Here is a 25825-nt window from a genome sequence, read left to right as displayed (position 1 = left end):
AGCGGTGCCTTTTTTTGTGCTGTGTTCTCGAACAGAACTGGTCATTATGGACAACCGCATACGCCTAGACTTAATTAAATGCAAGTATTCATTTCCTGTCTTGAACGACTTGTTTTTCTTAAAATGGATGCAACTTGCAAAACATGAAATACAAACCTCGCTAATCAGCGCTCGCGGCTGGCAAAAAAAAAAGAAGTCAGCAATGTTTTTTTTTCTTTAACCTTAACCCTGCTAATGGAGAAGAGTTAAACGACCGAGTCTATGCAGCTTAAACGGTGCTCACGTCGGGTTCTTAGCTGAAAGGGTGATAAATCCCGCTCACCCCAGTCCTTAATCTTTTAAAAGGATACAAAATTGAACCTAGTCGCCACATCACATACATCCTGTTCAACGATAAAAAGGTGACATCTATCCTCGATCCAGAGTAAATCCCACGTTGAGGGCATATTTTTTTCCACTTTACCATGAGTCGGGCTCGGCTGCACAGAGGCGAGAGCAGAGCAATGAGGTCACGGGGACAGGAGAGCCACACGCTGGCGGTTTAAACACGCGGAAGAAAACTGAGGGATCCACAGTATGTGGACCCTCCGTGCGCCATCAGTCCGCACTCCGGACTCTGAATCCTGCCATCCGAGTTAAGATCTCGGCGGAACCTGAGGCGCAGTTCTTTCTTAAAACGTAATCTGGTGAGCATTTCTAGAATCGTACTTGTATAGATGCAGCCTTTAATGTGTTGCTAGGTTAAAATTGATGACTTCTTGAACTTCAGTAGGCAACTGCCCTCTTGATTTTGGATTTAATTTCTTTATTACAGGGGCGCTTTTATGAAGACCGAGTCATGTTCAGGTACTTTGCTTGATGGAGGAAGCATATTTCGGACTCTGTGATCTGCTCACCTGGAAAGGTCTGCTGTACTACTACAAGAGAGAAGTAGAGTCTGGAAGAATGGACAATTTTATGATGCTTTGGAAGATAATGTTTTTTTTTTTCTTTGAAATTGAAATGAATCAGAATATCAGTGCAAAAGACAAACTCTTGGTTTGGTTTAAAGAGATATGGTTTTAAAACGGACAAAATGTAGAAAACAGGTGTTTCTCACTTTTGGAAGAGAATGGACCGGGGGTAATATTTTACAAGTTATATAATAGTAAAATATTATATAATAGGGGTAATAGTCGCGAGGGGCTTCAGCTTTTTCGTGCTTAATATGGTGCGCTGTGGCCACGGCAGATATGGGATCTATAAAAGCCGAAAATTCTCCGATCATTGCCTGACACAGCTCCTCAAAGCTATTACAGACCTCAGGTCCTTGTCTAGACATCCACTCGTGGACCGCTCGGCTGGTAGTTTTCCTTACTAACATAGCCTTTTCCTGTTCGGACGCTTCGGGCATAAACTGCAAAGTATATCTCAGCTCATCAATGTAGGTCTCCACATTATTCCCTGACACTGTCGGGTCAAACCTTTCTACATCTTTGGCTAACTGCCTCAGGGAGTGGAGGTTAATTTTTACAGTTTCTCCGTGGGCAGGGAGACGGCCGTGATCAGGAGCAGGGGGTCTATGCCTGAATTGAATCGCCCTTGCGTCTCGCGCAGGACTCGGCGATCTCCCCCATGCCGATCCGACCACAGACCCTGGCCGGGAGAAACCTCCTGGGTGAGCGCTCCGGGCTGCTAGGTGGGCTGGCATGTAAGTGGGATCTAGCCTGTTTTGCTTCCAGTACGGCAGCATCTAACTCCTTTTGCCTTTCCTGGCTGAGCTCATTTAAACTCTCAATTTCTTTTTCTTTTTCTTTCAAGCTCGCTTCTAGGTCTCTCCTAGCTACCTCAGCCGCAGTTTCTCTAGCAGACAGGTCATCTAATTTACCTAAAACTTCCCTGAGTCTGTCTTCACTTTCCTCACTTTTCACTCTCTTTTCTCTGATTATATCCAACAACTCAACTCGCTCCGCCTTATATCTTTCTAGCTTTCCCTGAAGCGTTTGAAACTTTGTCAGCTCGGACAAAGACAGTTCCAGCTGTTTAGCTAGATTTAAGGCGAAACTAGATAGGACCTGAACTGCGTTCACAGACCCTCCTGTGTTAAGCTGGTTCGCTACCTTAGCTACTAAATCTACTTGCAGCTTCTCAATATCATCAAAGTTCAACTTTTCGATACCGCTCCAGTAACCAGGATTGTCGTCGCTAGAAATAGTACTTATAAGCGACTCCACTTCAGACATTTTAGCAGCCATTGTCATTACGTCAGAGAAACTTTAAGAGTATTACTTTTTTTCCTTTTACCAAAATACAGTATGGAATCTAAACACCCGAGCAGATGGATTTCCAATCAGCACACGTTACACTAAACGCTAGAAAACAGGGGGATTTCTTTACGCAGTTATCAGCACACCCGGTATTCGCGTATAAAAGCCACGGTGCTGTGCTGAACTTGAACTCACAGCAACATCAGTTATTCTGTGCGATTGAGTCTCATTTCATTCTAAACTCGCCCACCCAGGGACGCCATTAAATGTAGTGGTTTGATGGGTTTACTGAGACACTTATTAATTGTAGCAGTAATCACGAGGTTGTTCGTTGGGGCTTTTAGAAAATCAATCGCCAGAACAACTAACAACGCACACACACGGGTTCAATACACGAGATACATTTATTAATATAAATTGTGCACCAAACATATACTAGTCTGCCTGGATACGAGCGGCAGACCTTACTGTGAGGGTTATCAATATACAAGATATATAATCTCGAAGAGATGCAAACACAAAGAGATACACAACAGAGAATATATGTCAATATATATCGTTCGGTTACCAAATCGCTAATCAGTGTTATTACCCATTGTTACTCTAAACTCGGAAGTAAATACATTACTCATGAATTAAATTGATAACAACTTGTGTTGAGGTACAATTGAATTCTCGAGACGCAATGTAGAACATGGGGTTAACTTATCCACTGTGTATGGATTTGGAATTTCCCGGCACGAACACCAAACCAGCTGACAAGCTCTGTTGCAGCCTCTGTTCCAGCGGTTGTCCAATGGGCGTTGTGTCGGCGTCCTCTGGCTACCAGCCAACCAGTCAAGGTGCAGCTCGGAGTAGGACGGGCGGAGGAATCTGACTGCGGCGCGCAGGGCAGTCGTTGCTCCGAGGGGATCTACCAGCAGTCCGGCTGGCTAGTAGAAAGTCTCTATGCACAGAGTGTGACCGCGAGTCCTCACAAGTCACTCTTTTGCCTGGGAAGAAACTGGTTCGTTCCCGGTCCAGCGCTGCTTCTGAATAAGCTATTCAGGTTGTCGACGAGGGTCCAACTGTAGGCTGCCGTTGATCAAACGGAGCATTCACGTTAGTAGAATTCTGAGTACGTACGGGATGCTTGGCCTCGCGCTTAGAACAAAGTCCAAGTCCCTATGCAGACAACAGCAGTTGTCACGTGATTGTCTCTGAGGATGCGCGAAAATGGCCAAGGAGAGCCCCGATCTGAGCTTGCGCTCCCTTTTTGACCAAGACACAGATGTGTGCTGATTGGTTGAGAGTTTGGCGGGCATTGGAGACCCACGTGGTATTACCACGCCCTGCCAGTCCCTGATTGGTTGGTCAAGGTGAGATATAAGTCACTTACTCTTGACACTTAAGAATGCAGTCCAGATGTCCATTCAGCACTCCCTAGACAGATAGGCGCCAATGGATGACCATTGATCATGATAGCCAGGCTTAGCTAAGTGCATCCCTGTCTGGGAGCTGTTCCCTATCAAAAGAAAACAACTTAAATCAGTCTGCATGAATACTTTCTCTGTGGCTGCACCACAGAGATGGGGGGTGAGATGGGGCTTCATTTAGGACAGCATACCAACGCTTAATTCTGTCTTATTAACAAGCATTGCCGCTACACTTGTATCCCAACTTTTGCAACTCGCAACTGAAAACCCACTGAAGCTAAGCAGGTGTGAGCCAGGTCAGTACCAGGATGAGGGTGAGCTACAGGGAAAAACAAAGCTTCCAGCTGGAAGTGGTGTTAATGGGCGCTCACTCTGAGGTCTGTACGGGTCCCAATGTCCCAATATAGTGACGGAGAAGCTGTGTTGGAAAAAGGGCGCTGTCTTTTGGATGAGATGTAAAACCGAGGTCATAGTGCTCTGTGGTCATTAAAAATGACCACCAAAACCTTTGACAAAAGCTCTTGGTAATTGATGGTCTTCAATAATGCTTCTCCTTTAGGTACATTTTAAATCAGCTGAAAAATGCTGTGAAATGGGGGGGCACTTCAGGCCAGTGTAGGATTTGGGTTACAAGAACTATGAAACTGCACGAGAAAGCCCGTACACTGAATTACACGGCTTTCTATTCAAAGGACAAAAGAAATTCCCTGAGCTTGATTTTTTGCAGCACAGAGAGGACCACTGTTGTGAGGTCGGTTAGCTCAGTTGGTTAGATGGTGGTGCTAGTAACGCCAAGGTTGCGGGTTTGAGCCGCGTACGGGCCAGGTCCTTTTCTCCTCTCTTACCAAAGCTGTTAGGTTCCTTTCCGTGGTGAGATGGGTTGTCATGCAACGCTGCCACATAGCGCCGACAGACAAGAGTGTTGCGGGAGAAGAGAAATGTGTTTGAAGATTTAAGAGTGTCTTAGGTGCAGCCAAAATCAAGTGTCACAAATGCAAGTGGTTGGATTTCCATTGTTTAATATGGTAAAAATAAGCGGAAGTAATCTGCCGGTCCGGCACAGTCTGCCATGCTTTTGTCATTTACTGTAAAGTGGTATTGAACTGGGTGTCGAACTGGAGCCTCACCATTTGCATATGTGAGGCTCCAGTTATACATCGAGTGTCACATTAAATGACAAAAATGAAGAGAGTTAAAGCAGCTGGAGAGGTTTTCTTACAACTTTTGAGCTGACACAGTTTTGGAAAATGTTTCCTTCACGCTGCACTGTACAACATAGGCAGCCAAGAGTCTCCAAAACAAAACAGAATTGACAGATAGGAGAAAATTCCCACTCGTCCTGAAGTTCCCAAAATCAAGCACTGAGCGTAAACAAAGTGTCTAAGTAGCGTGGGAATGCTAACCCTAACCCTAGCGTAAAAAGATGAGTCAAAGTAACGTCTAATCGGATTAGTTTCCTTAGAGCTGGTTCAGAGTTTGCTGAAGAGTTTACCCAGTGGGCACTGATTCGTCGAATATACGTATATTCACGGCGAAAATACGGCTATACGTATATATACGTCGCCTCGACGTATAATCAAAGTCGAATTGCAACCGTAAAATCGACGACATTAATAAACGCATATATAACGTCGAAAACACATCTAACACAGTGCCTGAGGCTTTTTACTGTATGTATCGTGTGTGCCGCAACTAGGAGTATACGGCACTCTGCACAGTGTACGAAGTAAATTATTTTCGCAGTAATTAATTTACACGTGTATAATAAATATAGTAAATATAATAAATTAATTACTGCGAAAATTACTTCGTACACTGTGCAGAGTGCCGTATACTCCTAGGTAAGTTAGGTACATCTTTTTGCCCAAAACTGAAGGGGCGACATTCCTCCCTCCCCCCGTGATGCCAGGCCTGTCCCCATCCTATTCCATAATGTCATTATACTGTATATAATACCATACAACAGTGACCGATCCTTACTAACTGCATGCGTTAAAATTGCACATCAGCTCATAGCAGGGGGCACATAGCCGCGATGTATTATCAATGTTAAATTTCAACCATAATATCGACAACATTAATAAACGCATACGTTGAGAAAATATCGAACCCAGCATATTTTCCGGTTATATACCACAATGCATTGCTAGTATTCCTTGGTCACCATTTTGGACACGTTTTTCAAACGTAGAAGTATATCCGCAAATATCTCAGCAATCCTCTTTTGACGAGTAAGTATGAACAATAATAATACTATCTGAATACATACAGATCTTTCTTAATATTATTTTGATTAAAATAGTAAGTGAATAAGCAAAAAATGGCACATAAAATAGTGGAGCTTTTTAAACGTCTGTACTTACTGCGCCCCATAAGAAATCGTTTGTCCCCGTTCAAAAGAGGTTGTGCGATGTCCTGCAGCGTTCGCAAAGCAAACCTTTGACAGTTTGAAAAGAGGAATTTATTCTGCTTCCTGTGCGTGCAGTAGTTACAAAGTTGAACGTCTTTACACGATCTGCTGCAGTTTTCAGTGGGCGGGCGTTGTCAAATGGCTTGGAAAAACGCACTGTGTTTCGGCTCGGCAAACATCGTGAGCAGTGTCCTGCATGTTTTCTGTGTATAGCTGTCTTTTAACGCATACAGAATTCATTCGAAATGGGGAATGGTGTGAATGGGGAAGATGACACTAAATCGTTTTGCCGTTTCTCTATTCTTATTCTATGTTGTACTTTCAAACTTTGGGTACTCTTTAATTAGGACAGACTTTATTGCTCAACTTCTATGATGCAAGCCAAATTTTATACATTTATTTCAGCTTTGAGCTTAGTAAACCGTTCATTTTTTAGATTATACTAAAGAAGATATTAATCATCATTAATTTGGGAAGTAATATTATATAATTTTCTCCTAGCTGCGGTGCTGAAGTCCCGCCCTAAATCAGCAGAAAAAGAAATAAAGGAGCACGCAATGTGTTACTTGAAGAATGCATATGCAAGGCAGGGGGCCAGGAGATCTGGACACTGAAAATACTAGGTTTTTGGTTCTAACTGTTAGGACAATTACACAGGGTTTGCAAATAGTGGACAAAAATCGTCTTAACTTCCATTGTAATATTTTTTTTCTTGGAAATATAGAAGTTGTACATTTTAAAATGTATATTTGAATCAAAATGTGGTTTTGAGTTAGTGTGTTAATGTAATTAGTTTGTGTTTGCCGTTACTATACTGTATATTGCCATATTACCAGAATTTGTAGCTGAAGTTTAAGACTAGTTGTGTTTTTTATGATTATTGCCCATATGTTGATTGTTGATTGATTGTATACAATGTATAATTTGAAATACATATTTTTCAGGTGTGAATGTGTATTTTCAGAATAAATTTCTAAACCAAATCATTGGGTTGATTTACTAGTTTCTACACCTGTAAAACCTAACTTTGATGTATAATAGACCTCTACCCATATACGTATAATAGACCTCTAAAGTTATCCGTATAATAGACCTCTAACCATATACATATAATAGACCTCTAAAGTTATCCGTATAATAGACCTCTACCCATATACGTATAATAGACCTCTAAAGTTATCCGTATAATAGACCTCCAACCATATACGTAGAATAGTCCTCTAAAGTTATCCGGAACTCCTACCATATATGTATAATAGTCCTCTAAATTTATCCGTATAATAGAGCGTTCGGCTGTTAACCGAAAGGTTGGTGGTTCAAGCCCACCCAGGGACGCATGTCTCAGTTTTTCCAATGTAAACATCATCACCGCTAAAGAAGATGGCGCAGAAGGCTCCACAGTCGAAACGTTGTGCTTCTTTTCTTCTCTTTTCAGCATGGAGTAAACCTTTGCTTGATCCTTTGCAGCCTACGCATGCTGACACAGCTACCTTTCTCTTAACGCACCTCAATCATTATTCACCAAAACCATCAGCAGAATGTGTCGCCTTTGTGGTGATGTCACTCCTCTGCTTCACAAATGTCCTTAGTGACGGACCATTTCATTCTGCCATTTTTCCGGAGCGGTTATTGATTGCTCCATCATTTCCCTCATACTTTCCATCCCAAGATTGAAAAAAAAAAACAGAAACAGGCTGATAGGACGACAATCAAATTGCAAAAACTCATCAAAGCACTCGATAGAGTATTTGAATCCACAAGTAGCTACGAGCAACTTTGTCCTGGCTTGCATGAAAGTCGGAAAATGTCAAAAAGAAAAAGATGGTGGCTTTTTCATATCTGTTCTTTTATTTTTAGTTCGTTGGCTCTTCTGTCCATTGTCCTCCTGCCTGGCTCTTGACCTGTGACTGTCTGAACGCACACATTAGACTTTCAGGCGGGGGATTTGTCCTGAGCCTCTGTGGAAGACCCACCCACCCCCATAAATAACTGCTCTAGAAACACATGAATGCAAAACTAAACCACAGCTTAAAGAGGAGCTCCAACTCAGTGCCATACTAATGTAAACGAAGTAATACTAAGACATGTTCTTATGGATTTGTCTTACCTTGAGATATGTAATTGGATTTCAGGATTAACTTCCTCATTCAATGTACTGGTGATTCTTTGCCTGGTCAGTACCTGGGTGGGAGACCTCCAGCGAACAATTAAGCTTGCTGCTGGAAGTGGTGTTAAGAGACTCTTAGGATCTTCCAGAGGTGTCTGTCCAATAGCACTAGTTGCCTTAGAGCTGGCTCAAACATTGCTCAAGAGTCTACCTTTCACAGATGCGCAAAGATGAATGATGGGGGTGCACGCTTCAAGGAGCCTTCCAACTGTAGGGACCGATTAGAGACGATCCGTAGCATGTGTTCATTTCCATATACGCCCCGTGTCTCAACGGTAGGACAGAGTCAAATACTGCCTCGACACGTAACAGCGTTATATTAAACCGCAGGACTTGAGGGCTGTTTTGTTTGAATGTTCAAGGCATTGGTAAGAGCGTAGGTCAAGGGCCATTGGTGCATCTCCTGTAACTGGAGTAAAAATGCTATTCAAAGTGCAGTGACTAAAATCGTCGTCCAGATGTCTCTGTTGTTGATTGCTTTCTGTCTAAGAACGTTCTGTTTTCATGTCCGAACGGGGAGACTTTATCATTCCAACTTGAAGCCACCCTTAAGTCCTCTGAGGTGTGTGTGTGTGTGCTTGCACGTATGGCGTAAAAGGTTTCTTAAACGGAGAGCGAACTTGAAAAAAGTTGCCTCCGCTGCCGCCGCCGCCTCGCACTCCCTGTTCGATTGTAGCAAGAAGGCAGCGGCCGTGGCGCTTGCTGTAGTCGTGGCCGAGTGGTTAAGGTGACGGACTTGAAATCCGTTGGGGTCTCCCCGCGCAGGTTCAAATCCTGCCGACTACGGCGTCCTTTGCATTTGGTTGCGTGCGTGCGTGTAAAAGGACCAGCGCCGTTTCGTTTTCGCTGGGACCTTTAACACTCTAAATCGCCTGGACCCACAGCCTGTGAAATCGATTCTTCAGCACCCACGATGGACGCTTTGCCGCTGGACACAGAGAACGATGCTTTTCTGCAACGAGCTTTCCAGCTGAATTTTCTCGGCAGCTCCGTACTGAACCTGTTCTCCATTGCAACATAGCGGAGGCTCGTCACGTCTATAGCAAGGCTGTGTAGGACCGCATACGCCACAGTGACTTGTACACAGACCACATGAAAGGCAAGCAAAATACACTTTTAAAATTCCAAAGACTCACAAGGTCAGAGAAACAGCGATGACCTGAACAGATCTGTTACAGAAGTCTAGGTTGACCTTTTTAGAGCTGTAATTGCATTTTTGTTTAATAGAAGATCAAATCTACTCGCATGTACCAGCACCTTACAGTTTATTGATGTTAATTCTGTTTAAGTAATAAGATTGCTAACGATGTTGGACTTTAGCCGGTGTTTTTTAGAACAAATTGCTTACACTTCTGTAAGGAATACGCAGTACGTGCCTTTGTCAGTCATTGCTCACCATACCTGTAACTTTCTTATCTAACTCACTTCCTCAAATGGTGAAGGTCCACAAACATAAATGAAAAAAAAACCCTTGTTGTAGATGAGGTGCACAAAAAAGCAGCCCCTGATAGTGTATAACACATTTATACTATTGCAGAGACACATGTAACATATATATACTGTATATATGAAACAGAAATAGAAACAGAAACAGGAATCGCTTACTCACCTGGAGAATCTCTGTAGGAATATCTAGCATTTATCAATGGAAATAAAAGCTGCTTTAATACAGTGCATGTTCAAACTCAAACCCTCAGCTGCTGTTCTTGTTTGTTTTGGGACAAATTGCAACTGAGCATCGCATGAGCCGTTACGTACCCTTATCTGTTAGGGAATTTCAAGGGAGGAGTTAGGTCAGAATGGGTAGGCTGCAAAACAACAAGTAAAGATTTATTCCAAGATGAAACGTTGTGGCGGTTTTCTTATCTTTTCAGCATGGACTAAACTTTTACGTGTTCCTTATATGCTATATATGTATATATTAGCACCAATGTCGTTCTTAAAAACTAACATGAAATTGTCAGGGACATTCAGCTATATACAAAGACGAGACAGACAAAGTAATAATTCTGTATTAACGTGGCCTACATATTGACGCAATGATCAAACTGACTGACATGTTCTGATTCAGATCCCCTGCAGTTCATGCCAATTAGAACAATAGCAATGCTGAGTCCTCCCCACCCTACTGAGCACAAATTCAGCTGCTCTCCAGTTCTGTTCTGCATGTTTTTTCATTGCAATTGAGCTCGGAGCTGGAGATGATCTCCATACAGTTCTGTGTTCACCAGCCCGCACTTGCGTGCTAATTTGCGGGTTGTGGCAAATGCTTTTCTATAGTTCATATACATGACGGCAACCTGTTACCTAGGAACCTGAGAGGTTTAAAAGCCTCACGAGCCAGGCAGGACTTGATCCTACAATCTTCTGATCCAAAGTCAGACGCGTTATCCATTACGCCACTGGCCCATAGAACATGCGCTTGCACTCCACCACAGAGAGCTCTACACTGCTACTAGTAGTACACTTCCCCATCTAAATTTTCACAGCAAGAAACTTGTGTTTCCTACTATTTTTGTCAGGTTTAAAATATCATCTCCTTAAAACAGAAAAAGTGTTGATGTGTTGTGCTGAAATTCCGATTGATTTTGAATTCAAAGAAAAAAGGTTTTCTTCCAAAACACCATGAAATTGTCACATCTTGCAGACAATAGGTGTATTCCATGTTGAAAAGAGAAGAAAGAAAACCATGGAGCCTTTTACAGGTGTGAGGCTTCTTCAGGTGTGAGAAGACCTCACAGTCGAAACGCTGTGTTTCCGTTCTTCTCTTTTCAGCATGCAATAAACCTAGTACTTGTTCCTTTGCAGCCGAGGCATGCTGACGTAGCTACCCAGCTGAACATCTTGCAGACTCTACAGTACTTCTCTCCTGTAGAAGTAAAGCAGGGCTTGCTGGGTGAGCTTTTGCTCCGGTAAATTAGGTCACGTGTCATGTTAAATCACTTCTTCTAAACACAACATTTGCTGGTGCTAGCTTTCCCCATGAAAAGAGACATTTCCCTTACAGTACATGACATATCGTTTTTATTCTATCAATAAGTATAGAAATTAAACAAAAGAAAAAATGGTGTCGCCAAAGAATGCACAGCTCTGTCGCCTTGGGGAGGTGTCAAGGGCATTGAGCTCCTTGGACATGAAAAGTGCCCGATAAATGCCATTTCTCATCATTTCTCTTGGCGTCAGTTCTGCTATTAAATGGGACGGAGGCAACGGGCTCAGAGAGCAGGTTAAGTGCACACCGAACGCAGATGTGTCCAAGTGTCTGTAAAAGCGCGGTGCTCCGCTGGCGCTGTTCCCTAGTGGCTTAAAGTGCCCGCCTAGTAAGCAGGCGATCCTGGGTCTGAATACCAGCGGTGCCTCTCTCCGTGTCTTGTTGTGCCGAATGTATCATTTCAGACAAACATGTACAGCTTGGTTCAGTTTAATGCAAGAATTCATTTCCTTTCCGGAATAACTTGTTTTTGAAGAAATCCATACAGCTTGTGAAAGATGAAATCCATTTCTTGGTTGTCAGTGGAAAAAGATTGCCGGCTGCAAGAAGCGCAAGTGATTGTTTTCTTTGACCATAAACCTGCAAATGTAGGGAGCACAAGCGGCCGTCAGTCTCTGTGGCGCAATCGGTTAGCACGTTCGGCTGTTAACCGAAAGGTTGGTGGTTCAAGCCCACCCAGGGACGCATGTCTCTGTTTTTCCAATGTAAACATCATCACCGCTAAAGAAGATGGCGCAGAAGGCTCCACAGTCGAAACGTTGTGCTTCTTTTCTTCTCTTTTCAGCATGGAGTAAACCTTTGCTTGATCCTTTGCAGCCTACGCATGCTGACACAGCTACCTTTCTCTTAACGCACTTCAATCATTATTCACCAAAACCATCAGCAGAATGTGTCGCCTTTGTGGTGATGTCACTCCTCTGCTTCACAAATGTCCTTAGTGACGGACCATTTCATTCTGCCATTTTTCCGGAGCGGTTATTGATTGCTCCATCATTTCCCTCATACTTTCCATCCCAAGATTGAAAAAAAAAAACAGAAACAGGCTGATAGGACGACAATCAAATTGCAAAAACTCATCAAAGCACTCGATAGAGTATTTGAATCCACAAGTAGCTACGAGCAACTTTGTCCTGGCTTGCATGAAAGTCGGAAAATGTCAAAAAGAAAAAGATGGTGGCTTTTTCATATCTGTTCTTTTATTTTTAGTTCGTTGGCTCTTCTGTCCATTGTCCTCCTGCCTGGCTCTTGACCTGTGACTGTCTGAACGCACACATTAGACTTTCAGGCGGGGGATTTGTCCTGAGCCTCTGTGGAAGACCCACCCACCCCCATAAATAACTGCTCTAGAAACACATGAATGCAAAACTAAACCACAGCTTAAAGAGGAGCTCCAACTCAGTGCCATACTAATGTAAACGAAGTAATACTAAGACATGTTCTTATGGATTTGTCTTACCTTGAGATATGTAATTGGATTTCAGGATTAACTTCCTCATTCAATGTACTGGTGATTCTTTGCCTGGTCAGTACCTGGGTGGGAGACCTCCAGCGAACAATTAAGCTTGCTGCTGGAAGTGGTGTTAAGAGACTCTTAGGATCTTCCAGAGGTGTCTGTCCAATAGCACTAGTTGCCTTAGAGCTGGCTCAAACATTGCTCAAGAGTCTACCTTTCACAGATGCGCAAAGATGAATGATGGGGGTGCACGCTTCAAGGAGCCTTCCAACTGTAGGGACCGATTAGAGACGATCCGTAGCATGTGTTCATTTCCATATACGCCCCGTGTCTCAACGGTAGGACAGAGTCAAATACTGCCTCGACACGTAACAGCGTTATATTAAACCGCAGGACTTGAGGGCTGTTTTGTTTGAATGTTCAAGGCATTGGTAAGAGCGTAGGTCAAGGGCCATTGGTGCATCTCCTGTAACTGGAGTAAAAATGCTATTCAAAGTGCAGTGACTAAAATCGTCGTCCAGATGTCTCTGTTGTTGATTGCTTTCTGTCTAAGAACGTTCTGTTTTCATGTCCGAACGGGGAGACTTTATCATTCCAACTTGAAGCCACCCTTAAGTCCTCTGAGGTGTGTGTGTGTGTGCTTGCACGTATGGCGTAAAAGGTTTCTTAAACGGAGAGCGAACTTGAAAAAAGTTGCCTCCGCTGCCGCCGCCGCCTCGCACTCCCTGTTCGATTGTAGCAAGAAGGCAGCGGCCGTGGCGCTTGCTGTAGTCGTGGCCGAGTGGTTAAGGTGACGGACTTGAAATCCGTTGGGGTCTCCCCGCGCAGGTTCAAATCCTGCCGACTACGGCGTCCTTTGCATTTGGTTGCGTGCGTGCGTGTAAAAGGACCAGCGCCATTTCGTTTTCGCTGGGACCTTTAACACTCTAAATCGCCTGGACCCACAGCCTGTGAAATCGATTCTTCAGCACCCACGATGGACGCTTTGCCGCTGGACACAGAGAACGATGCTTTTCTGCAACGAGCTTTCCAGCTGAATTTTCTCGGCAGCTCCGTACTGAACCTGTTCTCCATTGCAACATAGCGGAGGCTCGTCACGTCTATAGCAAGGCTGTGTAGGACCGCATACGCCACAGTGACTTGTACACAGACCACATGAAAGGCAAGCAAAATACACTTTTAAAATTCCAAAGACTCACAAGGTCAGAGAAACAGCGATGACCTGAACAGATCTGTTACAGAAGTCTAGGTTGACCTTTTTAGAGCTGTAATTGCATTTTTGTTTAATAGAAGATCAAATCTACTCGCATGTACCAGCACCTTACAGTTTATTGATGTTAATTCTGTTTAAGTAATAAGATTGCTAACGATGTTGGACTTTAGCCGGTGTTTTTTAGAACAAATTGCTTACACTTCTGTAAGGAATACGCAGTACGTGCCTTTGTCAGTCATTGCTCACCATACCTGTAACTTTCTTATCTAACTCACTTCCTCAAATGGTGAAGGTCCACAAACATAAATGAAAAAAAAACCCTTGTTGTAGATGAGGTGCACAAAAAAGCAGCCCCTGATAGTGTATAACACATTTATACTATTGCAGAGACACATGTAACATATATATACTGTATATATGAAACAGAAATAGAAACAGAAACAGGAATCGCTTACTCACCTGGAGAATCTCTGTAGGAATATCTAGCATTTATCAATGGAAATAAAAGCTGCTTTAATACAGTGCATGTTCAAACTCAAACCCTCAGCTGCTGTTCTTGTTTGTTTTGGGACAAATTGCAACTGAGCATCGCATGAGCCGTTACGTACCCTTATCTGTTAGGGAATTTCAAGGGAGGAGTTAGGTCAGAATGGGTAGGCTGCAAAACAACAAGTAAAGATTTATTCCAAGATGAAACGTTGTGGCGGTTTTCTTATCTTTTCAGCATGGACTAAACTTTTACGTGTTCCTTATATGCTATATATGTATATATTAGCACCAATGTCGTTCTTAAAAACTAACATGAAATTGTCAGGGACATTCAGCTATATACAAAGACGAGACAGACAAAGTAATAATTCTGTATTAACGTGGCCTACATATTGACGCAATGATCAAACTGACTGACATGTTCTGATTCAGATCCCCTGCAGTTCATGCCAATTAGAACAATAGCAATGCTGAGTCCTCCCTACCCTACTGAGCACAAATTCAGCTGCTCTCCAGTTCTGTTCTGCATGTTTTTTCATTGCAATTGAGCTCGGAGCTGGAGATGATCTCCATACAGTTCTGTGTTCACCAGCCCGCACTTGCGTGCTAATTTACGGGTTGTGGCAAATGCTTTTCTATAGTTCATATACATGACGGCAACCTGTTACCTAGGAACCTGAGAGGTTTAAAAGCCTCACGAGCCAGGCAGGACTCGAACCTACAATCTTCTGATCCGAAGTCAGACGCGTTATCCATTACGCCACTGGCCCATAGAACATGCGCTTGCACTCCACCACAGAGAGCTCTACACTGCTACTAGTAGTACACTTCCCCATCTAAATTTTCACAGCAAGAAACTTGTGTTTCCTACTATTTTTGTCAGGTTTAAAATATCATCTCCTTAAAACAGAAAAAGTGTTGATGTGTTGTGCTGAAATTCCGATTGATTTTGAATTCAAAGAAAAAAGGTTTTCTTCCAAAACACCATGAAATTGTCACATCTTGCAGACAATAGGTGTATTCCATGTTGAAAAGAGAAGAAAGAAAACCATGGAGCCATGGTGTGAGAAGACCTCACAGTCGAAACGCTGTGTTTCCGTTCTTCTCTTTTCAGCATGCAATAAACCTAGTACTTGTTCCTTTGCAGCCGAGGCATGCTGACGTAGCTACCCAGCTGAACATCTTGCAGACTCTACAGTACTTCTCTCCTGTAGAAGTAAAGCAGGGCTTGCTGGGTGAGCTTTTGCTCCGGTAAATTAGGTCACGTGTCATGTTAAATCACTTCTTCTAAACACAACATTTGCTGGTGCTAGCTTTCCCCATGAAAAGAGACATTTCCCTTACAGTACATGACATATCGTTTTTATTCTATCAATAAGTATAGAAATTAAACAAAAGAAAAAATGGTGTCACCAAAGAATGCACAGCTCTGTCGCCTTGGGGAGGTGTCAAGGGCATTGAGCTCCTTGGATATGAAAAGTGCCCGATAAATGCCATTTCTCATCATTTCTCTTGGCGTCAGTTCTGCTATTAAATGGGACGGAGGCAACGGGTTCAGAGAGCAGGTTAAGTGCACACCGAACGCAGATGTGTCCAAGTGTCTGTAAAAGCACGGTGCTCCGCTGGCGCTGTTCCCTAGTGGCTTAAAGTGCCCGCCTAGTAAGCAGGCGATCCTGGGTCTGAATACCAGCGGTGCCTCTCTCCGTGTCTTGTTGTGCCGAATGTATCATTTCAGACAAACATGTACAGCTTGGTTCAGTTTAATGCAAGAATTCATTTCCTTTCTGGAATAACTTGTTTTTGAAGAAATCCATACAGCTTGTGAAAGATGAAATCCATTTCTTGGTTGTCAGTGGAAAAAGATTGCCGGCTGCAAGAAGCGCAAGTGATTGTTTTCTTTGACCATAAACCTGCAAATGTAGGTAGCACAAGCGGCCGTCAGTCTCTGTGGCGCAATCGGTTAGCGCGTTCGGCTGTTAACCGAAAGGTTGGTGGTTCAAGCCCACCCAGGGACGCATGTCTCCGTTTTTCCAATGTAAACATCATCACCGCTAAAGAAGATGGCGCAGAAGGCTCCACAGTCGAAACGTTGTGCTTCTTTTCTTCTCTTTTCAGCATGGAGTAAACCTTTGCTTGATCCTTTGCAGCCTACGCATGCTGACACAGCTACCTTTCTCTTAACGCACCTCAATCATTATTCACCAAAACCATCAGCAGAATGTGTCGCCTTTGTGGTGATGTCACTCCTCTGCTTCACAAATGTCCTTAGTGACGGACCATTTCATTCTGCCATTTTTCCGGAGCGGTTATTGATTGCTCCATCATTTCCCTCATACTTTCCATCCCAAGATTGAAAAAAAAAAACAGAAACAGGCTGATAGGACGACAATCAAATTGCAAAAACTCATCAAAGCACTCGATAGAGTATTTGAATCCACAAGTAGCTACGAGCAACTTTGTCCTGGCTTGCATGAAAGTCGGAAAATGTCAAAAAGAAAAAGATGGTGGCTTTTTCATATCTGTTCTTTTATTTTTAGTTCGTTGGCTCTTCTGTCCATTGTCCTCCTGCCTGGCTCTTGACCTGTGACTGTCTGAACGCACACATTAGACTTTCAGGCGGGGGATTTGTCCTGAGCCTCTGTGGAAGACCCACCCACCCCCATAAATAACTGCTCTAGAAACACATGAATGCAAAACTAAACCACAGCTTAAAGAGGAGCTCCAACTCAGTGCCATACTAATGTAAACGAAGTAATACTAAGACATGTTCTTATGGATTTGTCTTACCTTGAGATATGTAATTGGATTTCAGGATTAACTTCCTCATTCAATGTACTGGTGATTCTTTGCCTGGTCAGTACCTGGGTGGGAGACCTCCAGCGAACAATTAAGCTTGCTGCTGGAAGTGGTGTTAAGAGACTCTTAGGATCTTCCAGAGGTGTCTGTCCAATAGCACTAGTTGCCTTAGAGCTGGCTCAAACATTGCTCAAGAGTCTACCTTTCACAGATGCGCAAAGATGAATGATGGGGGTGCACGCTTCAAGGAGCCTTCCAACTGTAGGGACCGATTAGAGACGATCCGTAGCATGTGTTAATTTCCATATACGCCCCGTGTCTCAACGGTAGGACAGAGTCAAATACTGCCTCGACACGTAACAGCGTTATATTAAACCGCAGGACTTGAGGGCTGTTTTGTTTGAATGTTCAAGGCATTGGTAAGAGCGTAGGTCAAGGGCCATTGGTGCATCTCCTGTAACTGGAGTAAAAATGCTATTCAAAGTGCAGTGACTAAAATCGTCGTCCAGATGTCTCTGTTGTTGATTGCTTTCTGTCTAAGAACGTTCTGTTTTCATGTCTGAACGGGGAGACTTTATCATTCCAACTTGAAGCCACCCTTAAGTCCTCTGAGGTGTGTGTGTGTGTGCTTGCACGTATGGCGTAAAAGGTTTCTTAAACGGAGAGCGAACTTGAAAAAAGTTGCCTCCGCTGCCGCCGCCGCCTCGCACTCCCTGTTCGATTGTAGCAAGAAGGCAGCGGCCGTGGCGCTTGCTGTAGTCGTGGCCGAGTGGTTAAGGTGACGGACTTGAAATCCGTTGGGGTCTCCCCGCGCAGGTTCAAATCCTGCCGACTACGGCGTCCTTTGCATTTGGTTGCGTGCGTGCGTGTAAAAGGACCAGCGCCGTTTCGTTTTCGCTGGGACCTTTAACACTCTAAATCGCCTGGACCCACAGCCTGTGAAATCGATTCTTCAGCACCCACGATGGACGCTTTGCCGCTGGACACAGAGAACGATGCTTTTCTGCAACGAGCTTTCCAGCTGAATTTTCTCGGCAGCTCCGTACTGAACCTGTTCTCCATTGCAACATAGCGGAGGCTCGTCACGTCTATAGCAAGGCTGTGTAGGACCGCATACGCCACAGTGACTTGTACACAGACCACATGAAAGGCAAGCAAAATACACTTTTAAAATTCCAAAGACTCACAAGGTCAGAGAAACAGCGATGACCTGAACAGATCTGTTATAGAAGTCTAGGTTGACCTTTTTAGAGCTGTAATTGCATTTTTGTTTAATAGAAGATCAAATCTACTCGCATGTACCAGCACCTTACAGTTTATTGATGTTAATTCTGTTTAAGTAATAAGATTGCTAACGATGTTGGACTTTAGCCGGTGTTTTTTAGAACAAATTGCTTACACTTCTGTAAGGAATACGCAGTACGTGCCTTTGTCAGTCATTGCTCACCATACCTGTAACTTTCTTATCTAACTCACTTCCTCAAATGGTGAAGGTCCACAAACATAAATGAAAAAAAAACCCTTGTTGTAGATGAGGTGCACAAAAAAGCAGCCCCTGATAGTGTATAACACATTTATACTATTGCAGAGACACATGTAACATATATATACTGTATATATGAAACAGAAATAGAAACAGAAACAGGAATCGCTTACTCACCTGGAGAATCTCTGTAGGAATATCTAGCATTTATCAATGGAAATAAAAGCTGCTTTAATACAGTGCATGTTCAAACTCAAACCCTCAGCTGCTGTTCTTGTTTGTTTTGGGACAAATTGCAACTGAGCATCGCATGAGCCGTTACGTACCCTTATCTGTTAGGGAATTTCAAGGGAGGAGTTAGGTCAGAATGGGTAGGCTGCAAAACAACAAGTAAAGATTTATTCCAAGATGAAACGTTGTGGCGGTTTTCTTATCTTTTCAGCATGGACTAAACTTTTACGTGTTCCTTATATGCTATATATGTATATATTAGCACCAATGTCGTTCTTAAAAACTAACATGAAATTGTCAGGGACATTCAGCTATATACAAAGACGAGACAGACAAAGTAATAATTCTGTATTAACGTGGCCTACATATTGACGCAATGATCAAACTGACTGACATGTTCTGATTCAGATCCCCTGCAGTTCATGCCAATTAGAACAATAGCAATGCTGAGTCCTCCCCACCCTACTGAGCACAAATTCAGCTGCTCTCCAGTTCTGTTCTGCATGTTTTTTCATTGCAATTGAGCTCGGAGCTGGAGATGATCTCCATACAGTTCTGTGTTCACCAGCCCGCACTTGCGTGCTAATTTACGGGTTGTGGCAAATGCTTTTCTATAGTTCATATACATGACGGCAACCTGTTACCTAGGAACCTGAGAGGTTTAAAAGCCTCACGAGCCAGGCAGGACTCGAACCTACAATCTTCTGATCCGAAGTCAGACGCGTTATCCATTACGCCACTGGCCCATAGAACATGCGCTTGCACTCCACCACAGAGAGCTCTACACTGCTACTAGTAGTACACTTCCCCATCTAAATTTTCACAGCAAGAAACTTGTGTTTCCTACTATTTTTGTCAGGTTTAAAATATCATCTCCTTAAAACAGAAAAAGTGTTGATGTGTTGTGCTGAAATTCCGATTGATTTTGAATTCAAAGAAAAAAGGTTTTCTTCCAAAACACCATGAAATTGTCACATCTTGCAGACAATAGGTGTATTCCATGTTGAAAAGAGAAGAAAGAAAACCATGGAGCCTTTTACAGGTGTGAGGCTTCTTCAGGTGTGAGAAGACCTCACAGTCGAAACGCTGTGTTTCCGTTCTTCTCTTTTCAGCATGCAATAAACCTAGTACTTGTTCCTTTGCAGCCGAGGCATGCTGACGTAGCTACCCAGCTGAACATCTTGCAGACTCTACAGTACTTCTCTCCTGTAGAAGTAAAGCAGGGCTTGCTGGGTGAGCTTTTGCTCCGGTAAATTAGGTCACGTGTCATGTTAAATCACTTCTTCTAAACACAACATTTGCTGGTGCTAGCTTTCCCCATGAAAAGAGACATTTCCCTTACAGTACATGACATATCGTTTTTATTCTATCAATAAGTATAGAAATTAAACAAAAGAAAAAATGGTGTCGCCAAAGAATGCACAGCTCTGTCGCCTTGGGGAGGTGTCAAGGGCATTGAGCTCCTTGGACATGAAAAGTGCCCGATAAATGCCATTTCTCATCATTTCTCTTGGCGTCAGTTCTGCTATTAAATGGGACGGAGGCAACGGGCTCAGAGAGCAGGTTAAGTGCACACCGAACGCAGATGTGTCCAAGTGTCTGTAAAAGCGCGGTGCTCCGCTGGCGCTGTTCCCTAGTGGCTTAAAGTGCCCGCCTAGTAAGCAGGCGATCCTGGGTCTGAATACCAGCGGTGCCTCTCTCCGTGTCTTGTTGTGCCGAATGTATCATTTCAGACAAACATGTACAGCTTGGTTCAGTTTAATGCAAGAATTCATTTCCTTTCTGGAATAACTTGTTTTTGAAGAAATCCATACAGCTTGTGAAAGATGAAATCCATTTCTTGGTTGTCAGTGGAAAAAGATTGCCGGCTGCAAGAAGCGCAAGTGATTGTTTTCTTTGACCATAAACCTGCAAATGTAGGGAGCACAAGCGGCCGTCAGTCTCTGTGGCGTAATCGGTTAGCGCGTTCGGCTGTTAACCGAAAGGTTGGTGGTTCAAGCCCACCCAGGGACGCATGTCTCCGTTTTTCCAATGTAAACATCATCACCGCTAAAGAAGATGGCGCAGAAGGCTCCACAGTCGAAACGTTGTGCTTCTTTTCTTCTCTTTTCAGCATGGAGTAAACCTTTGCTTGATCGTTTGCAGCCTACGCATGCTGACACAGCTACCTTTCTCTTAACGCGCCTCAATCATTATTCACCAAAACCATCAGCAGAATGTGTCGCCTTTGTGGTGATGTCACTCCTCTGCTTCACAAATGTCCTTAGTGACGGACCATTTCTTTCTGCCATTTTTCCGGAGCGGTTATTGATTGCTCCATCATTTCCCTCATACTTTCCATCCCTAGATTGAAAAAAAAAAAACAGAAACAGGCTGACAGGACGACAATCAAATTGCAAAAACTCATCAAAGCACTCGATAGAGTATTTGAATCCACAAGTAGCTACGAGCAACTTTGTCCTGGCTGTTATGAAAGTCGGAAAATGTCAAAAAGACAAAGATGGTGGCTTTTTCATATCTGTTCTTTTATTTTTAGTTCGTTGGCTCTTCTGTCCATTGTCCTCCTGCCTGGCTCTTGACCTGTGACTGTCTGAACGCACACATTAGACTTTCAGGCGGGGGATTTGTCCTGAGCCTCTGTGGAAGACCCACCCACCCCCATAAATAACTGCTCTAGAAACACATGAATGCAAAACTAAACCACAGCTTAAAGAGGAGCTCCAACTCAGTGCCATACTAATGTAAACGAAGTAATACTAAGACATGTTCTTATGGATTTGTCTTACCTTGAGATATGTAATTGGATTTCAGGATTAACTTCCTCATTCAATGTACTGGTGATTCTTTGCCTGGTCAGTACCTGGGTGGGAGACCTCCAGCGAACAATTAAGCTTGCTGCTGGAAGTGGTGTTAAGAGACTCTTAGGATCTTCCAGAGGTGTCTGTCCAATAGCACTAGTTGCCTTAGAGCTGGCTCAAACATTGCTCAAGAGTCTACCTTTCACAGATGCGCAAAGATGAATGATGGGGGTGCACGCTTCAAGGAGCCTTCCAACTGTAGGGACCGATTAGAGACGATCCGTAGCATGTGTTCATTTCCATATACGCCCCGTGTCTCAACGGTAGGACAGAGTCAAATACTGCCTCGACACGTAACAGCGTTATATTAAACCGCAGGACTTGAGGGCTGTTTTGTTTGAATGTTCAAGGCATTGGTAAGAGCGTAGGTCAAGGGCCATTGGTGCATCTCCTGTAACTGGAGTAAAAATGCTATTCAAAGTGCAGTGACTAAAATCGTCGTCCAGATGTCTCTGTTGTTGATTGCTTTCTGTCTAAGAACGTTCTGTTTTCATGTCCGAACGGGGAGACTTTATCATTCCAACTTGAAGCCACCCTTAAGTCCTCTGAGGTGTGTGTGTGTGTGCTTGCACGTATGGCGTAAAAGGTTTCTTAAACGGAGAGCGAACTTGAAAAAAGTTGCCTCCGCTGCCGCCGCCGCCTCGCACTCCCTGTTCGATTGTAGCAAGAAGGCAGCGGCCGCGGCGCTCGCTGTAGTCGTGGCCGAGTGGTTAAGGTGACGGACTTGAAATCCGTTGGGGTCTCCCCGCGCAGGTTCAAATCCTGCCGACTACGGCGTCCTTTGCATTTGGTTGCGTGCGTGCGTGTAAAAGGACCAGCGCCGTTTCGTTTTCGCTGGGACCTTTAACACTCTAAATCGCCTGGACCCACAGCCTGTGAAATCGATTCTTCAGCACCCACGATGGACGCTTTGCCGCTGGACACAGAGAACGATGCTTTTCTGCAACGAGCTTTCCAGCTGAATTTTCTCGGCAGCTCCGTACTGAACCTGTTCTCCATTGCAACATAGCGGAGGCTCGTCACGTCTATAGCAAGGCTGTGTAGGACCGCATACGCCACAGTGACTTGTACACAGACCACATGAAAGGCAAGCAAAATACACTTTTAAAATTCCAAAGACTCACAAGGTCAGAGAAACAGCGATGACCTGAACAGATCTGTTACAGAAGTCTAGGTTGACCTTTTTAGAGCTGTAATTGCATTTTTGTTTAATAGAAGATCAAATCTACTCGCATGTACCAGCACCTTACAGTTTATTGATGTTAATTCTGTTTAAGTAATAAGATTGCTAACGATGTTGGACTTTAGCCGGTGTTTTTTAGAACAAATTGCTTACACTTCTGTAAGGAATACGCAGTACGTGCCTTTGTCAGTCATTGCTCACCATACCTGTAACTTTCTTATCTAACTCACTTCCTCAAATGGTGAAGGTCCACAAACATAAATGAAAAAAAAAACCCTTGTTGTAGATGAGGTGCACAAAAAAGCAGCCCCTGATAGTGTATAACACATTTATACTATTGCAGAGACACATGTAACATATATATACTGTATATATGAAACAGAAATAGAAACAGAAACAGGAATCGCTTACTCACCTGGAGAATCTCTGTAGGAATATCTAGCATTTATCAATGGAAATAAAAGCTGCTTTAATACAGTGCATGTTCAAACTCAAACCCTCAGCTGCTGTTCTTGTTTGTTTTGGGACAAATTGCAACTGAGCATCGCATGAGCCGTTACGTACCCTTATCTGTTAGGGAATTTCAAGGGAGGAGTTAGGTCAGAATGGGTAGGCTGCAAAACAACAAGTAAAGATTTATTCCAAGATGAAACGTTGTGGCGGTTTTCTTATCCTTTCAGCATGGACTAAACTTTTACGTGTTCCTTATATGCTATATATGTATATATTAGCACCAATGTCGTTCTTAAAAACTAACATGAAATTGTCAGGGACATTCAGCTATATACAAAGACGAGACAGACAAAGTAATAATTCTGTATTAACGTGGCCTACATATTGACGCAATGATCAAACTGACTGACATGTTCTGATTCAGATCCCCTGCAGTTCATGCCAATTAGAACAATAGCAATGCTGAGTCCTCCCCACCCTACTGAGCACAAATTCAGCTGCTCTCCAGTTCTGTTCTGCATGTTTTTTCATTGCAATTGAGCTCGGAGCTGGAGATGATCTCCATACAGTTCTGTGTTCACCAGCCCGCACTTGCGTGCTAATTTACGGGTTGTGGCAAATGCTTTTCTATAGTTCATATACATGACGGCAACCTGTTACCTAGGAACCTGAGAGGTTTAAAAGCCTCACGAGCCAGGCAGGACTCGAACCTACAATCTTCTGATCCGAAGTCAGACGCGTTATCCATTACGCCACTGGCCCATAGAACATGCGCTTGCACTCCACCACAGAGAGCTCTACACTGCTACTAGTAGTACACTTCCCCATCTAAATTTTCACAGCAAGAAACTTGTGTTTCCTACTATTTTTGTCAGGTTTAAAATATCATCTCCTTAAAACAGAAAAAGTGTTGATGTGTTGTGCTGAAATTCCGATTGATTTTGAATTCAAAGAAAAAAGGTTTTCTTCCAAAACACCATGAAATTGTCACATCTTGCAGACAATAGGTGTATTCCATGTTGAAAAGAGAAGAAAGAAAACCATGGAGCCTTTTACAGGTGTGAGGCTTCTTCAGGTGTGAGAAGACCTCACAGTCGAAACGCTGTGTTTCCGTTCTTCTCTTTTCAGCATGCAATAAACCTAGTACTTGTTCCTTTGCAGCCGAGGCATGCTGACGTAGCTACCCAGCTGAACATCTTGCAGACTCTACAGTACTTCTCTCCTGTAGAAGTAAAGCAGGGCTTGCTGGGTGAGCTTTTGCTCCGGTAAATTAGGTCACGTGTCATGTTAAATCACTTCTTCTAAACACAACATTTGCTGGTGCTAGCTTTCCCCATGAAAAGAGACATTTCCCTTACAGTACATGACATATCGTTTTTATTCTATCAATAAGTATAGAAATTAAACAAAAGAAAAAATGGTGTCGCCAAAGAATGCACAGCTCTGTCGCCTTGGGGAGGTGTCAAGGGCATTGAGCTCCTTGGACATGAAAAGTGCCCGATAAATGCCATTTCTCATCATTTCTCTTGGCGTCAGTTCTGCTATTAAATGGGACGGAGGCAACGGGCTCAGAGAGCAGGTTAAGTGCACACCGAACGCAGATGTGTCCAAGTGTCTGTAAAAGCGCGGTGCTCCGCTGGCGCTGTTCCCTAGTGGCTTAAAGTGCCCGCCTAGTAAGCAGGCGATCCTGGGTCTGAATACCAGCGGTGCCTCTCTCCGTGTCTTGTTGTGCCGAATGTATCATTTCAGACAAACATGTACAGCTTGGTTCAGTTTAATGCAAGAATTCATTTCCTTTCTGGAATAACTTGTTTTTGAAGAAATCCATACAGCTTGTGAAAGATGAAATCCATTTCTTGGTTGTCAGTGGAAAAAGATTGCCGGCTGCAAGAAGCGCAAGTGATTGTTTTCTTTGACCATAAACCTGCAAATGTAGGTAGCACAAGCGGCCGTCAGTCTCTGTGGCGTAATCGGTTAGCGCGTTCGGCTGTTAACCGAAAGGTTGGTGGTTCAAGCCCACCCAGGGACGCATGTCTCCGTTTTTCCAATGTAAACATCATCACCGCTAAAGAAGATGGCGCAGAAGGCTCCACAGTCGAAACGTTGTGCTTCTTTTCTTCTCTTTTCAGCATGGAGTAAACCTTTGCTTGATCCTTTGCAGCCTACGCATGCTGACACAGCTACCTTTCTCTTAACGCACTTCAATCATTATTCACCAAAACCATCAGCAGAATGTGTCGCCTTTGTGGTGATGTCACTCCTCTGCTTCACAAATGTCCTTAGTGACGGACCATTTCTTTCTGCCATTTTTCCGGAGCGGTTATTGATTGCTCCATCATTTCCCTCATACTTTCCATCCCTAGATTGAAAAAAAAAAACAGAAACAGGCTGACAGGACGACAATCAAATTGCAAAAACTCATCAAAGCACTCGATA

At 43.5% G+C, this 25825-nt stretch overlaps 12 non-coding genes across 12 annotated transcripts; 8 read left to right on the top strand and 4 right to left on the bottom strand.

Annotated features, from left to right (window-relative positions):
- The first annotated feature begins 8942 nt into the window (after positions 1–8942).
- Positions 8943–9024, top strand: trnas-uga (transfer RNA serine (anticodon UGA)). The gene has a single exon. It is a non-coding gene; the product is annotated as a tRNA-Ser (tRNA).
- A 1550-nt stretch (positions 9025–10574) lies between these two features.
- On the bottom strand, positions 10575–10647 carry trnaq-uug (transfer RNA glutamine (anticodon UUG)). Its single transcript has one exon. It is a non-coding gene; the product is annotated as a tRNA-Gln (tRNA).
- Positions 10648–11840: 1193 nt separating this feature from the next.
- On the top strand, positions 11841–11914 carry trnan-guu (transfer RNA asparagine (anticodon GUU)). The gene has a single exon. It is a non-coding gene; the product is annotated as a tRNA-Asn (tRNA).
- A 1536-nt stretch (positions 11915–13450) lies between these two features.
- On the top strand, positions 13451–13532 carry trnas-uga (transfer RNA serine (anticodon UGA)). Its single transcript has one exon. It is a non-coding gene; the product is annotated as a tRNA-Ser (tRNA).
- A 1550-nt stretch (positions 13533–15082) lies between these two features.
- Positions 15083–15155, bottom strand: trnar-ucg (transfer RNA arginine (anticodon UCG)). Its single transcript has one exon. It is a non-coding gene; the product is annotated as a tRNA-Arg (tRNA).
- Positions 15156–16326: 1171 nt separating this feature from the next.
- trnan-guu (transfer RNA asparagine (anticodon GUU)) lies at positions 16327–16400 on the top strand. Its single transcript has one exon. It is a non-coding gene; the product is annotated as a tRNA-Asn (tRNA).
- A 1536-nt stretch (positions 16401–17936) lies between these two features.
- On the top strand, positions 17937–18018 carry trnas-uga (transfer RNA serine (anticodon UGA)). The gene has a single exon. It is a non-coding gene; the product is annotated as a tRNA-Ser (tRNA).
- A 1550-nt stretch (positions 18019–19568) lies between these two features.
- trnar-ucg (transfer RNA arginine (anticodon UCG)) lies at positions 19569–19641 on the bottom strand. The gene has a single exon. It is a non-coding gene; the product is annotated as a tRNA-Arg (tRNA).
- Positions 19642–20834: 1193 nt separating this feature from the next.
- Positions 20835–20908, top strand: trnan-guu (transfer RNA asparagine (anticodon GUU)). Its single transcript has one exon. It is a non-coding gene; the product is annotated as a tRNA-Asn (tRNA).
- A 1537-nt stretch (positions 20909–22445) lies between these two features.
- Positions 22446–22527, top strand: trnas-uga (transfer RNA serine (anticodon UGA)). Its single transcript has one exon. It is a non-coding gene; the product is annotated as a tRNA-Ser (tRNA).
- A 1551-nt stretch (positions 22528–24078) lies between these two features.
- trnar-ucg (transfer RNA arginine (anticodon UCG)) lies at positions 24079–24151 on the bottom strand. The gene has a single exon. It is a non-coding gene; the product is annotated as a tRNA-Arg (tRNA).
- Positions 24152–25344: 1193 nt separating this feature from the next.
- trnan-guu (transfer RNA asparagine (anticodon GUU)) lies at positions 25345–25418 on the top strand. Its single transcript has one exon. It is a non-coding gene; the product is annotated as a tRNA-Asn (tRNA).
- Positions 25419–25825: the final 407 nt, after the last annotated feature.

Source organism: Lepisosteus oculatus, unplaced genomic scaffold (assembly GCF_040954835.1).
Source record: "Lepisosteus oculatus isolate fLepOcu1 unplaced genomic scaffold, fLepOcu1.hap2 HAP2_SCAFFOLD_48, whole genome shotgun sequence".
Classification (NCBI taxonomy): domain Eukaryota; kingdom Metazoa; phylum Chordata; class Actinopteri; order Semionotiformes; family Lepisosteidae; genus Lepisosteus; species Lepisosteus oculatus.
Note: the sequence above shows the minus strand (reverse complement) of the source record. Positions and strands in the feature narration are given on the sequence as shown.